This window comes from Nelumbo lutea, chromosome 4 (assembly GCF_056320005.1).
Source record: "Nelumbo lutea isolate HS-2025 chromosome 4, American lotus-T2T, whole genome shotgun sequence".
In the NCBI taxonomy this organism is placed as follows: domain Eukaryota; kingdom Viridiplantae; phylum Streptophyta; class Magnoliopsida; order Proteales; family Nelumbonaceae; genus Nelumbo; species Nelumbo lutea.
The window spans coordinates 25,504,478-25,517,707 of record NC_142687.1 but is presented as its reverse complement, the minus strand read 5'-3'; positions in this window follow the sequence as shown (position 1 = coordinate 25,517,707).

Genomic DNA, 13,230 nt, shown 5'->3' with positions numbered 1-13,230 from the left:
CATTTTTTATTTGTTTATTGTAAGATTGGATCGACTGTTTGACTTGAATGATCACACTGTTCGACCCAATAACCAATCCCCTGACCAGTTATATATCCAGGTCAATTTTAAAAACCATTCCATAAATCACAAAAAGTACTGCTTCTATCCAAAGACTGTTTCAAACAGATAGTCTTTTTCTTTGTAGAACCGGTCAATGAAGGGAATATGTCAGATGATCGATTTTGGTTTTCCCCCAAATCAGAAATTGTTTGAATGGTTTGATAATTTTTTATTTTTTATTGTTAGAATGGATCGACTGTTTGACTTGAATGATCAGACTGTTCAACCCAATAACCAATCCCCTGACCAGTTATATCTTCAGGTCAATTTTAGAAACCATGCCATAAATCACAAACTTTGTAGAACCGGTCAATGAAGGGAATATGACAGGTGATCGATTTCGGTTTTCCCCAAAATCATAAATTGTTTGAATGGTTTTGATCATTTTTTATTTTTTATTGTTAGAATGGATCGATTGTTTGACTTGAATGATCAGACGGTTCGACCCAATAACAAATCCCCTGATTAGTTCTATCTCCTGTTCACTTTTAAAACCATGCCATAAATCACAAAATTTACTGTTTCTATCCAAAGACCGGTTCAAACAGATGGTCTTTTTCATTGTAGAACCGGTCAATGAAGGGAATCTGTCAAATGATCGATTTTGGTTTTCCCCCATATCAGAAATTGTTTGAATGGTTTTGATCATTTTTTATTTTTTATTGTTATAATGGATCGACTGTTTGACTTGAATGATCAGACTGTTCGACCCAATAACCAATCCCCTAACCAGTTCTATCTCCAGGTCAATTTTAAAAACCATGCCATAAATCACAAAAGTACTGCTTCTATCCAAAGACTGCTTCAAAAAGATGGTCTTTTCCTTTGTAGAACCGGTCAATGAAGGGAATATGACAGGTGATCGATTTCGGTTTTCCCCAAATCAGAAATTGTTTGAATGGTTTTGATCATTTTTTATTTTTTATTGTTAGAATGGATTGACTGTTTGACTTGAATGATCACACTGTTCGACCCAATAACCAATCCCCTGATAAGTTCTATCTGCAGGTCAATTTTAAAACCATGCCATAAATCACAAAAGGTAATACTTCTATCCAAAGACTGTTTCAAACAGATGGTCTTTTTCTTTGTAGAACCGGTCAATGAAGGGAATATGTAAGATGATCGATTTTGGTTTTCCCCCAAATCAGAAATTGTTTGATTGGTTTTGATCATTTTTTCTTTTTTATTGTTAGAATGGATCGACTGTTTGACTTGAATGATCCGACTGTTCGACCCAATAACCAATCCCCTGACCAGTTCTATCTCCAGGTCAATTTAAAATACAATGCGATAAATCACAAAAGGTACTGTTTCTATCCAAAGACCGTTTCAAACAAATGGTCTTTGTCTTTGTAGAACCGGTCAATGAAGGGAATATCACAGGTGATCGATTTCGGTCTTTCCCCAAATCAGAAATTGTTTGAATGGATTTGATCATTTTTTATTTTTTATTGTTAGAATGGACCGACTGTTTGATTTAAATGATCAGACTGTTCGACCCAATAACCAATCCCCTGACCAGTTCTATCTCAATGTCAATTTTAAAAACCACGCCATAAATCACAAAAGGTACTGTTTGCATCCAAAGACCGCTTCAAACAGACGGTCTTTTTCTTTGTACTACCGGTCAATGAAGGGAATATGTCAGATGATCGATTTTGGTTTTCCCCCAAATCAGAAATTGTTTGAATGGTCTTGATCATTTTTTATTTTCTATTGTTAGAATGGATCGACTGTTTGACTTGAATGATCAGACTGTTCGACCCAATAACCAATCCCATGACCAGTTCTATCTCCAGGTCAATTTTAAAAACAATGCCATAAATCACAAAAGGTATTGTTTCTATCCAAAGACTGCTTCAAATAGATGGTCTTTTTCTTTGTAGAACCGCTTAATGAAGGGAATATGTTAAGTGATCGATTTCGGTTTTACCCCAAGTCATAAATTGTTTGAATGGTTTTGATCATTTTTTATTTTTTATTGTTAGAATGGATCGACTGTTTGACTAGAATGATGAGACTATTCGAACCAATAACCAATCCCCTGACTAGTTCTATCTTCAGGTCAATTTTAAAAACCATGCCATAAATCACAAAACGTATTGTTTATATCCAAAGACCGCTTCAAACAGATGGTCTTTTTCCTTGTAGAACCGGTCAAGGAAGGGAATATGACAGTTGATCGATTTTGGTTTTCCCCCAAATCAGAAATTGTTTGAATGGTTTTGATCATTTTTTATTTTTTATTGTTAGAATGGATCGACTGTTTGACTTGAATGATCAGACTGTTCGACCCAATAACTAATACCCTGACCAGTTCTATCTCTAGGTCAATTTTAAAAACCATGCCATAAATCACAAAAGGTATTGTTTGCATCCAAAGACCACTAGAAACAGATGGTCTTTTTCTTTGTAGAACCGGTCAATGAAGGGAATATGTCAGGTGATCGATTACGGTTTTCCCCCAAATCAGAAATTGTTTTAATGGCTTTGATCATTTTTTATTTTTTATTGTTATAATGGATCGACTGTTTGACTTGAATGATCAGACTGTTCGACCCAATAACCAATCCCCTAACCAGTTCTATGTCCAGGTCAATTTTAAAAACCATGCCATAAATCACAAAAAGTACTGCTTCTATCCAAAGACCGCTTCAAAAAGATGGTCTTTTCCTTTGTAGAACCGGTCAATGAAGGGAATATGACAGGTGATCGATTTCGGTTTTCCCCCAAATCAGAAATTGTTTGAATGGTTTTGATCATTTTTTATTTTTTATTGTTAGAATGGATCGACTGTTTGACTTGAATGATCACACTGTTCGACCCAATAACCAATCCCCTGATAAGTTCTATCTGCAGGTCAATTTTAAAACCATGCCATAAATCACAAAAAGTACTACTTCTATCCAAAGACTGTTTCAAACAGATGGTCTTTTTCTTTGTAGAACCGGTCAATGAAGGGAATATGTAAGATGATCGATTTTGGTTTTCCCCCAAATCAGAAATTGTTTGAATGGTTTTGATCATTTTTTCTTTTTTATTGTTAGAATGGATCGACTGTTTGACTTGAATGATCAGACTGTTCGACCCAATAACCAATCCCCTGAGCAGTTCTATCTCCAGGTCAATTTTGAAAACAATGCGATAAATCACAAAAGGTACTGTTTCTATCCAATGACCGCTTCAAACAAATGGTCTTTATCTTTGTAGAACCGGTCAATGAAGGGAATATCACAGGTGATCGATTTCGGTTTTTCCCCAAATCAGAAATTGTTTGAATGGATTTGATCATTTTTTATTTTTTATTGATAGAATGGACCGACTGTTTGATTTAAATGATCAGACTGTTCGACCCAATAACCAATCCCCTGACCAGTTCTATCTCAATGTCAATTTTAAAAACCACGCCATAAATCACAAAAGGTACTGTTTGCATCCAAAGACCGCTTCAAACAGACGGTCTTTTTCTTTGTAGAACCGGTCAATGAAGGGAATATGTCAGATGATCGATTTTGGTTTTCCCCCAAATCAGAAATTGTTTGAATGGTCTTGATCATTTTTTATTTTTTATTGTTAGAATGGATCGACTGTTTGACTTGAATGATCAGACTGTTCGACCCAATAACCAATCCCATTACCAGTTCTATCTCCAGGTCAATTTTAAAAACAATGCCATAAATCACAAAAGGTATTGTTTCTATCCAAAGACCGCTTCAAACAGATGGTCTTTTTCTTTGTAGAACCACTTAATGAAGGGAATATGTTAAGTGATCGATTTCGTTTTTACCCCAAGTCATAAATTGTTTGAATGGTTTTGATCATTTTTTATTTTTTATTGTTAGAATGGATCAACTGTTTGACTTGATTGATTAGACTGTTCGACCCAAGAACCAATCCCCTGACTAGTTCTATCTTCAGGTCAATTTTAAAAACCATGCCATAAATCACAAACTTTGTAGAACCGGTCAATGATGGGAATATGACAGGTGATCAATTTCGGTTTTCCCCAAAATCATAAATTGTTTGAATGGTTTTGATCATTTTTTATTTTTTATTGTTAGAATGGATCGATTGTTTGACTTGAATGATCAGACTGTTCGACCCAATAACAAATCCCCTGATCAGTTCTATCTCCTGGTCACTTTTAAAACCATGCCATAAATCACAAAATTTACTGTTTCTATCCAAAGACCGGTTCAAACTGATGGTCTTTTTCATTGTAGAACCGGTCAATGAAGGGAATATGTCAAATGATCGATTTTGGTTTTCCCCCAAATCAGAAATTGTTTGAATGGTTTTGATCATTTTTTATTTTTTATTGTTATAATGGATCGACTGTTTGACTTGAATGATCAGACTGTTCGACCCAATAACCAATCCCCTAACCAGTTCTATCTCCAGGTCAATTTTAAAAACCATGCCATAAATCACAAAAAGTACTGCTTCTATCCAAAGACTGCTTCAAAAAGATGGTCTTTTCCTTTGTAGAACCGGTCAATGAAGGGAATATGACAGGTGATCGATTTCGGTTTTCCCCAAATGAGAAATTGTTTGAATGGTTTTGATCATTTTTTATTTTTTATTGTTAGAATGGATCGACTGTTTGACTTGAATGATCACACTGTTCGACCCAATAACCAATCCCCTGATAAGTTCTATCTGCAGGTCAATTTTAAAACCATGCCATAAATCACAAAAGGTACTACTTCTATCCAAAGACTGTTTCAAACAGATGGTCTTTTTCTTTGTAGAACCGGTCAATGAAGGGAATATGTAAGATGATCGATTTTGGTTTTCCCCCAAATCAGAAATTGTTTGAATGGTTTTGATCATTTTTTCTTTTTTATTGTTAGAATGGATCGACTGTTTGACTTGAATGATCAGACTGTTCGACCCAATAACCAATCCCCTGACCAGTTCTATCTCCAGGTCAATTTAAAAGACAATGCGATAAATCACTAAAGGTACTGTTTCTATCCAAAGACCGCTTCAAACAAATGGTCTTTGTCTTTGTAGAACCGGTCAATGAAGGGAATATCACAGGTGATCGATTTCGGTCTTTCCCCAAATCAGAAATTGTTTGAATGGATTTGATCATTTTTTATTTTTTATTGTTAGAATGGACCGACTGTTTGATTTAAATGATCAGACTGTTCGACCCAATAACCAATCCCCTGACCAGTTCTATCTCAATGTCAATTTTAAAAACCACGCCATAAATCACAAAAGGTACTGTTTGCATCCAAAGACCGCTTCAAACAGACGGTCTTTTTCTTTGTAGAACCGGTCAATGAAGGGAATATGTCAGATGATCGATTTTGGTTTTCCCCCAAATCAGAAATTGTTTGAATGGTCTTGATCATTTTTTATTTTTTATTGTTAGAATGGATCGACTGTTTGACTTGAATGATCAGACTGTTCGACCCAATAACCAATCCCATGACCAGTTCTATCTCCAGGTCAATTTTAAAAACAATGCCATAAATCACAAAAGGTATTGTTTCTATCCAAAGACCGCTTCAAATAGATGGTCTTTTTCTTTGTAGAACCGCTTAATGAAGGGAATATGTTAAGTGATCGATTTCGGTTTTACCCCAAGTCATAAATTGTTTGAATGGTTTTGATCATTTTTTATTTTTTATTGTTAGAATGGATCGACTGTTTGACTTGAATGATGAGACTATTCGAACCAATAACCAATCCCCTGACTAGTTCTATCTTCAGGTCAATTTTAAAAACCATGCCATAAATCACAAAACGTATTGTTTATATCCAAAAACCGCTTCAAACAGATGGTCTTTTTCTTTGTAGAACCGGTCAAGGAAGGGAATATGACAGTTGATCGATTTTGGTTTTCCCCCAAATCAGAAATTGTTTGAATGGTTTTGATCATTTTTTATTTTTTATTGTTAGAATGGATCGACTGTTTGATTTGAATGATCAGACTGTTCGACCCAATAACTAATCCCCTGACCAGTTCTATCTCTAGGTCAATTTTAAAAACCATGCCATAAATAACAAAAGGTACTGTTTGCATCCAAAGACCACTAGAAACAGATGGTCTTTTTCTTTGTAGAACCGGTCAATGAAGGGAATATGTCAGGTGATCGATTTCGGTTTTCCCTTAAATCAGAAATTGTTTGAATGGTTTTGATCATTTTTTATTTTTTATTGTTAGAATGGATCGACTGTTTGACTTTATTGATCAGACTGTTCGACCCAATAACCAATCGCCTGACCAGTTCTTTCTTCAGGTCAATTTTAAAAACCATGCGATAAATCACAAAAGGTATTGTTTCTATCCAAAGACCGCTTCAAACAGATGGTCTTTTTCTTTGTAGAACTGGTCAATGAAGGGAATATGACAGGTGATCGATTTCGGTTTTCCCCCAAATCAGAAATTGTTTGAATGGTTTTGATCATTTTTTTTTTATTGTTAGAATGGATCGACTGTTTGAGTTGAATGATCAGACTGTTCAACCCAATAACCAATCCCCTGACCAGTTCTATCTCCAGGTCATTTTTAAAAACCATGCCATAAATCACAAAAGGTACTGTTTCTATCCAAAGACCGCTTCAAACAGATGGTCTTTTTCTTTGTAGAACTGGTCAATGAAGGGAATATGTCAGGTGATCGATTTCGGTTTTCCCCCAAATCAGAAATTGTTTGAATGGTTTTGATCATTTTTTTTTTATTGTTAGAATGGATCGACTGTTTGACTTGAATGATCAGACTGTTCGACCCAATAACCAATCCCCTGACCAGTTCTATCTCCAGGTCAATTTTAAAAACAATGCCATAAATCACAAAAGGTATTGTTTCTAGCCAAAGACCGCTTCAAATAGATGGTCTTTTTCTTTGTTGAACCACTTAATGAAGGGAATATGTTAAGTGATCGATTTCGGTTTTACCCCAAGTCATAAATTGTTTGAATCGTTTTGATCATTTTTTATTTTTTATTGTTAGAATGGATCGACTGTTTGACTTGAATGATGAGACTATTCGAACCAATAACCAATCCCCTGACTAGTTCTATCTTCAGGTCAATTTTAAAAACCATGCCATAAATCACAAAACGTATTGTTTATATCCAAAAACCGCTTCAAACAGATGGTCTTTTTCTTTGTAGAACCGGTCAAGGAAGGGAATATGACAGTTGATCGATTTTGGTTTTCCCCCAAATCAGAAATTGTTTGAATGGTTTTGATCATTTTTTATTTTTTATTGTTAGAATGGATCGACTGTTTGACTTGAATGATCAGACTGTTCGACCCAATAACTAATCCCCTGACCAGTTCTATCTCCAGGTCAATTTTAAAAACCATGCCATAAATCACAAAAGGTACTGTTTACATCCAAAGACCACTAGAAACAGATGGTCTTTTTCTTTGTAGAACCGGTCAATGAAGGGAATATGTCAGGTGATCGATTTCGGTTTTCCCCCAAATCAGAAACTGTTTGAATGGTTTTGATCATTTTTTATTTTTTATTGTTAGATTGGATCGACTGTTTGACTTGAATGATGAGACTGTTCGACCCAATAACCAATCCCCTGACCAGTTCTATCTCCAGGTCAATTTTAAAAACCTTGCCATAAATCACAAAAGGTACTGCTTCTATCCAAAGACCGCTTCAAACAGATGGTCTTTTTCTTTGTATAACCGGTCAATGAAGGGAATATGTCAGGTGATCGATTTCGGTTTTCCCCCAAATCACAAATTGTTTGAATGGTTTTGATAATTCTTTATTTTTTATTGTTAGAATGGATTGACTGTTTGACTTGAATGATCGGACTGTTCGACCCAATAAACAATCCCCTGACCAGTTCTATCTCCAGGTCTATTTTAAAAACCATGCCATAAATCACAAAAGGTAATGTTTCTATGCAAAGACCGCTTGAAACAGATGGTCTTTTTCTTTGTAGAATGATCAGACTGTTCGACCCAATAACCAATCCCCTGACCAGTTCTATCTCCAGGTCAATTTTAAAAACCATGCCATAAATCACAAAAGGTACTGTTTCTATCCAAAGACCGCTTCAAACAGATGGTCTTTTTCTTTGTAGAACCGGTCAAAGAAGGGAATATGACAGGTGATCGATTTCGGTTTTCCACAAAATCAGAAATTGTTTGAATGGTTTTGATCTTTTTTTATTTTTTATTGTTAGAATGGATTGACTGTTTGACTTGAATGATCAGACTGTTTGACCCAATAACCAATCCCCTGACTAGTTCTATCTCCAGGCCAATTTTAAAAACCATGCCATAAATCACAAAAGGTACTGCTTCTATCCAAAGACCGGTTCAAACAGATGGTCTTTTTCTTTGTAGAACCGGTCAATGAAGGGAATATGTCAGATGATCGATTTTGGTTTTCCCCCAAATCAGAAATTGTTTGAATGGTTTTGATCATTTTTTATTTTTTTTTGTTAGAATGGATCGACTGTTTGACTTAAATGATCAGACTGTTCGACCCAATAACCAATCTCCTGACCAGTTCTATCTCCAGGTCAATTTTAAAAACCATGCCATAAATCACAAAAGGTACTGCTTCTATCCAAAGACCGCTTCAAACAGATGGTCTTTTTTTTTGTAGAATCGGTCAATGAAGGGAATATGTCAGGTGATCGATTTCGGTTTTTCCCCAAATCAGAAATTGTTTGAATGGTTTTGATCATTTTTTATTTTTTATTGTTAGAATGGATCGACTGTTTGGTTTGAATGATCAGACTGTTTGACCCAATAACCAATCCCCTGACTAGTTCTATCTCCAGGTCAATTTTAAAAACCATGCCATAAATCACAAAAGGTACTGCTTCTATCCAAAGACCGGTTCAAACAGATGGTCTTTTTCTTTGTAGAACCGGTCAATGAAGGGAATATGTCAGATGATCGATTTTGGTTTTCCCCCAAATCAGAAATTGTTTGAATGGTTTTGATCATTTTTTATTTTTTTTTGTTAGAATGGATCGACTGTTTGACTTAAATGATCACACTGTTCGACCCAAAAACCAATCTCCTGACCAGTTCTATCTCCAGGTCAATTTTAAAAACCATGCCATAAATCACAAAAGGTACTGCTTCTATTCAAAGACCGCTTCAAACAGATGGTCTTTTTTTTTGTAGAATCGGTCAATGAAGGGAATATGTTAAGTGATCGATTTCGGTTTTCCCCCAAATCAGAAATTGTTTGAATGGTTTTGATCATTTTTTATTTTTTATTGTTAGAATGGATCGATTGTTTGATTTGAATGATCAGACTGTTCGACCCAATAACCAATCCCCTGACCAGTTTTATCTCCCGGTCAATTTAAAAAACCATGCCATAAATCACAAAAGGTACTGTTTCTATCCAAAAACCGCTTCAAACAGATGGTCTTTTTCTTTGTAGAACCGGTTAATGAAGGGAATATGTCAGGTGATCGATTTCGGTTTTCCCCCAAATCAGAAATTGTTTGAATGGTTTTGATCATTTTTTATTTGTTTATTGTTAGATTGGATCGACTGTTTGACTTGAATGATCACACTGTTCGACCCAATAACCAATCCCCTGACCAGTTATATATCCAGGTCAATTTTAAAAACCATGCCATAAATCACAAAAAGTACTGCTTCTATCCAAAGACTGTTTCAAACAGATGGTCTTTTTCTTTGTAGAACCGGTCAATGAAGGGAATATGTCAGATGATCGATTTTGGTTTTCCCCCAAATCAGAAATTGTTTGAATGGTTTGATAATTTTTTATTTTTTATTGTTAGAATGGATCGACTGTTTGACTTGAATGATCAGACTGTTCAACCCAATAACCAATCCCCTGACCAGTTATATCTTCAGGTCAATTTTAGAAACCATGCCATAAATCACAAACTTTGTAGAACCGGTCAATGAAGGGAATATGACAGGTGATCAATTTCGGTTTTCCCCAAAATCATAAATTGTTTGAATGGTTTTGATCATTTTTTATTTTTTATTGTTAGAATGGATCGATTGTTTGACTTGAATGATCAGACTGTTCGACCCAATAACAAATCCCCTGATCAGTTCTATCTCCTGGTCACTTTTAAAACCATGCCATAAATCACAAAATTTACTGTTTCTATCCAAAGACCGGTTCAAACAGATGGTCTTTTTCATTGTAGAACAGGTCAATGAAGGGAATATGTCAAATGATCGATTTTGGTTTTCCCCCAAATCAGAAATTGTTTGAATGGTTTTGATCATTTTTTATTTTTTATTGTTATAATGGATCGACTGTTTGACTTGAATGATCAGACTGTTCGACCCAATAACCAATCCCCTAACCAGTTCTATCTCCAGGTCAATTTTAAAAACCATGCCATAAATCACAAAAAGTACTGCTTCTATCCAAAGACTGCTTCAAAAAGATGGTCTTTTCCTTTGTAGAACCGGTCAATGAAGGGAATATGACAGGTGATCGATTTCGGTTTTTCCCAAATGAGAAATTGTTTGAATGGTTTTGATCATTTTTTATTTTTTATTGTTAGAATGGATCGACTGTTTGACTTGAATGATCACACTGTTCGACCCAATAACCAATCCCCTGATAAGTTCTATCTGCAGGTCAATTTTAAAACCATGCCATAAATCACAAAAGGTACTACTTCTATCCAAAGACTGTTTCAAACAGATGGTCTTTTTCTTTGTAGAACCGGTCAATGAAGGGAATATGTAAGATGATCGATTTTGGTTTTCCCCCAAATCAGAAATTGTTTGAATGGTTTTGATCATTTTTTCTTTTTTATTGTTAGAATGGATCGACTGTTTGACTTGAATGATCAGACTGTTCGACCCAATAACCAATCCCCTGACCAGTTCTATCTCCAGGTCAATTTAAAAGACAATGCGATAAATCACTAAAGGTACTGTTTCTATCCAAAGACCGCTTCAAACAAATGGTCTTTGTCTTTGTAGAACCGGTCAATGAAGGGAATATCACAGGTGATCGATTTCGGTCTTTCCCCAAATCAGAAATTGTTTGAATGGATTTGATCATTTTTTATTTTTTATTGTTAGAATGGACCGACTGTTTGATTTAAATGATCAGACTGTTCGACCCAATAACCAATCCCCTGACCAGTTCTATCTCAATGTCAATTTTAAAAACCACGCCATAAATCACAAAAGGTACTGTTTGCATCCAAAGACCGCTTCAAACAGACGGTCTTTTTCTTTGTAGAACCGGTCAATGAAGGGAATATGTCAGATGATCGATTTTGGTTTTCCCCCAAATCAGAAATTGTTTGAATGGTCTTGATCATTTTTTATTTTTTATTGTTAGAATGGATCGACTGTTTGACTTGAATGATCAGACTGTTCGACCCAATAACCAATCCCATGACCAGTTCTATCTCCAGGTCAATTTTAAAAACAATGCCATAAATCACAAAAGGTATTGTTTCTATCCAAAGACCGCTTCAAATAGATGGTCTTTTTCTTTGTAGAACCGCTTAATGAAGGGAATATGTTAAGTGATCGATTTCGGTTTTACCCCAAGTCATAAATTGTTTGAATGGTTTTGATCATTTTTTATTTTTTATTGTTAGAGTTGATCGACTGTTTGACTTGAATGATGAGACTATTCGAACCAATAACCAATCCCCTGACTAGTTCTATCTTCAGGTCAATTTTAAAACCCATGCCATAAATCACAAAACGTATTGTTTATATCCAAAAACCGCTTCAAACAGATGGTCTTTTTCTTTGTAGAACCGGTCAAGGAAGGGAATATGACAGTTGATCGATTTTGGTTTTCCCCCAAATCAGAAATTGTTTGAATGGTTTTGATCATTTTTTATTTTTTATTGTTAGAATGGATCGACTGTTTGATTTGAATGATCAGACTGTTCGACCCAATAACTAATCCCCTGACCAGTTCTATCTCTAGGTCAATTTTAAAAACCATGCCATAAATAACAAAAGGTACTGTTTGCATCCAAAGACCACTAGAAACAGATGGTCTTTTTCTTTGTAGAACAGGTCAATGAAGGGAATATGTCAGGTGATCGATTTCGGTTTTCCCTTAAATCAGAAATTGTTTGAATGGTTTTGATCATTTTTTATTTTTTATTGTTAGAATGGATCGACTGTTTGACTTTATTGATCAGACTGTTCGACCCAATAACCAATCGCCTGACCAGTTCTTTCTTCCGGTCAATTTTAAAAACCATGCCATAAATCACAAAAGGTATTGTTTCTATCCAAAGACCGCTTCAAACAGATGGTCTTTTTCTTTGTAGAACTGGTCAATGAAGGGAATATGACAGGTGATCGATTTCGGTTTTCCCCCAAATCAGAAATTGTTTGAATGGTTTTGATCATTTTTTTTTTATTGTTAGAATGGATCGACTGTTTGAGTTGAATGATCAGACTGTTCAACCCAATAACCAATCCCCTGACCAGTTCTATCTCCAGGTCATTTTTAAAAACCATGCCATAAATCACAAAAGGTATTGTTTCTATCCAAAGACCGCTTCAAACAGATGGTCTTTTTCTTTGTAGAACTGGTCAATGAAGGGAATATGACAGGTGATCGATTTCGGTTTTCCCCAAATCAGAAATTGTTTGAATGGTTTTGATCATTTTTTTTTTATTGTTAGAATGGATCGACTGTTTGACTTGAATGATCAGACTGTTCGACCCAATAACCAATCCCCTGACCAGTTCTATCTCCAGGTCAATTTTAAAAACAATGCCATAAATCACAAAAGGTATTGTTTCTAGCCAAAGACCGCTTCAAATAGATGGTCTTTTTCTTTGTTGAACCGCTTAATGAAGGGAATATGTTAAGTGATCGATTTCGGTTTTACCCCAAGTGATAAATTGTTTGAATCGTTTTGATCATTTTTTATTTTTTATTGTTAGAATGGATCGACTGTTTGACTTGAATGATGAGACTATTCGAACCAATAACCAATCCCCTGACTAGTTCTATCTTCAGGTCAATTTTAAAAACCATGCCATAAATCACAAAACGTATTGTTTATATCCAAAAACCGCTTCAAACAGATGGTCTTTTTCTTTGTAGAACCGGTCAAGGAAGGGAATATGACAGTTGATCGATTTTGGTTTTCCCCCAAATCAGAAATTGTTTGAATGGTTTTGATC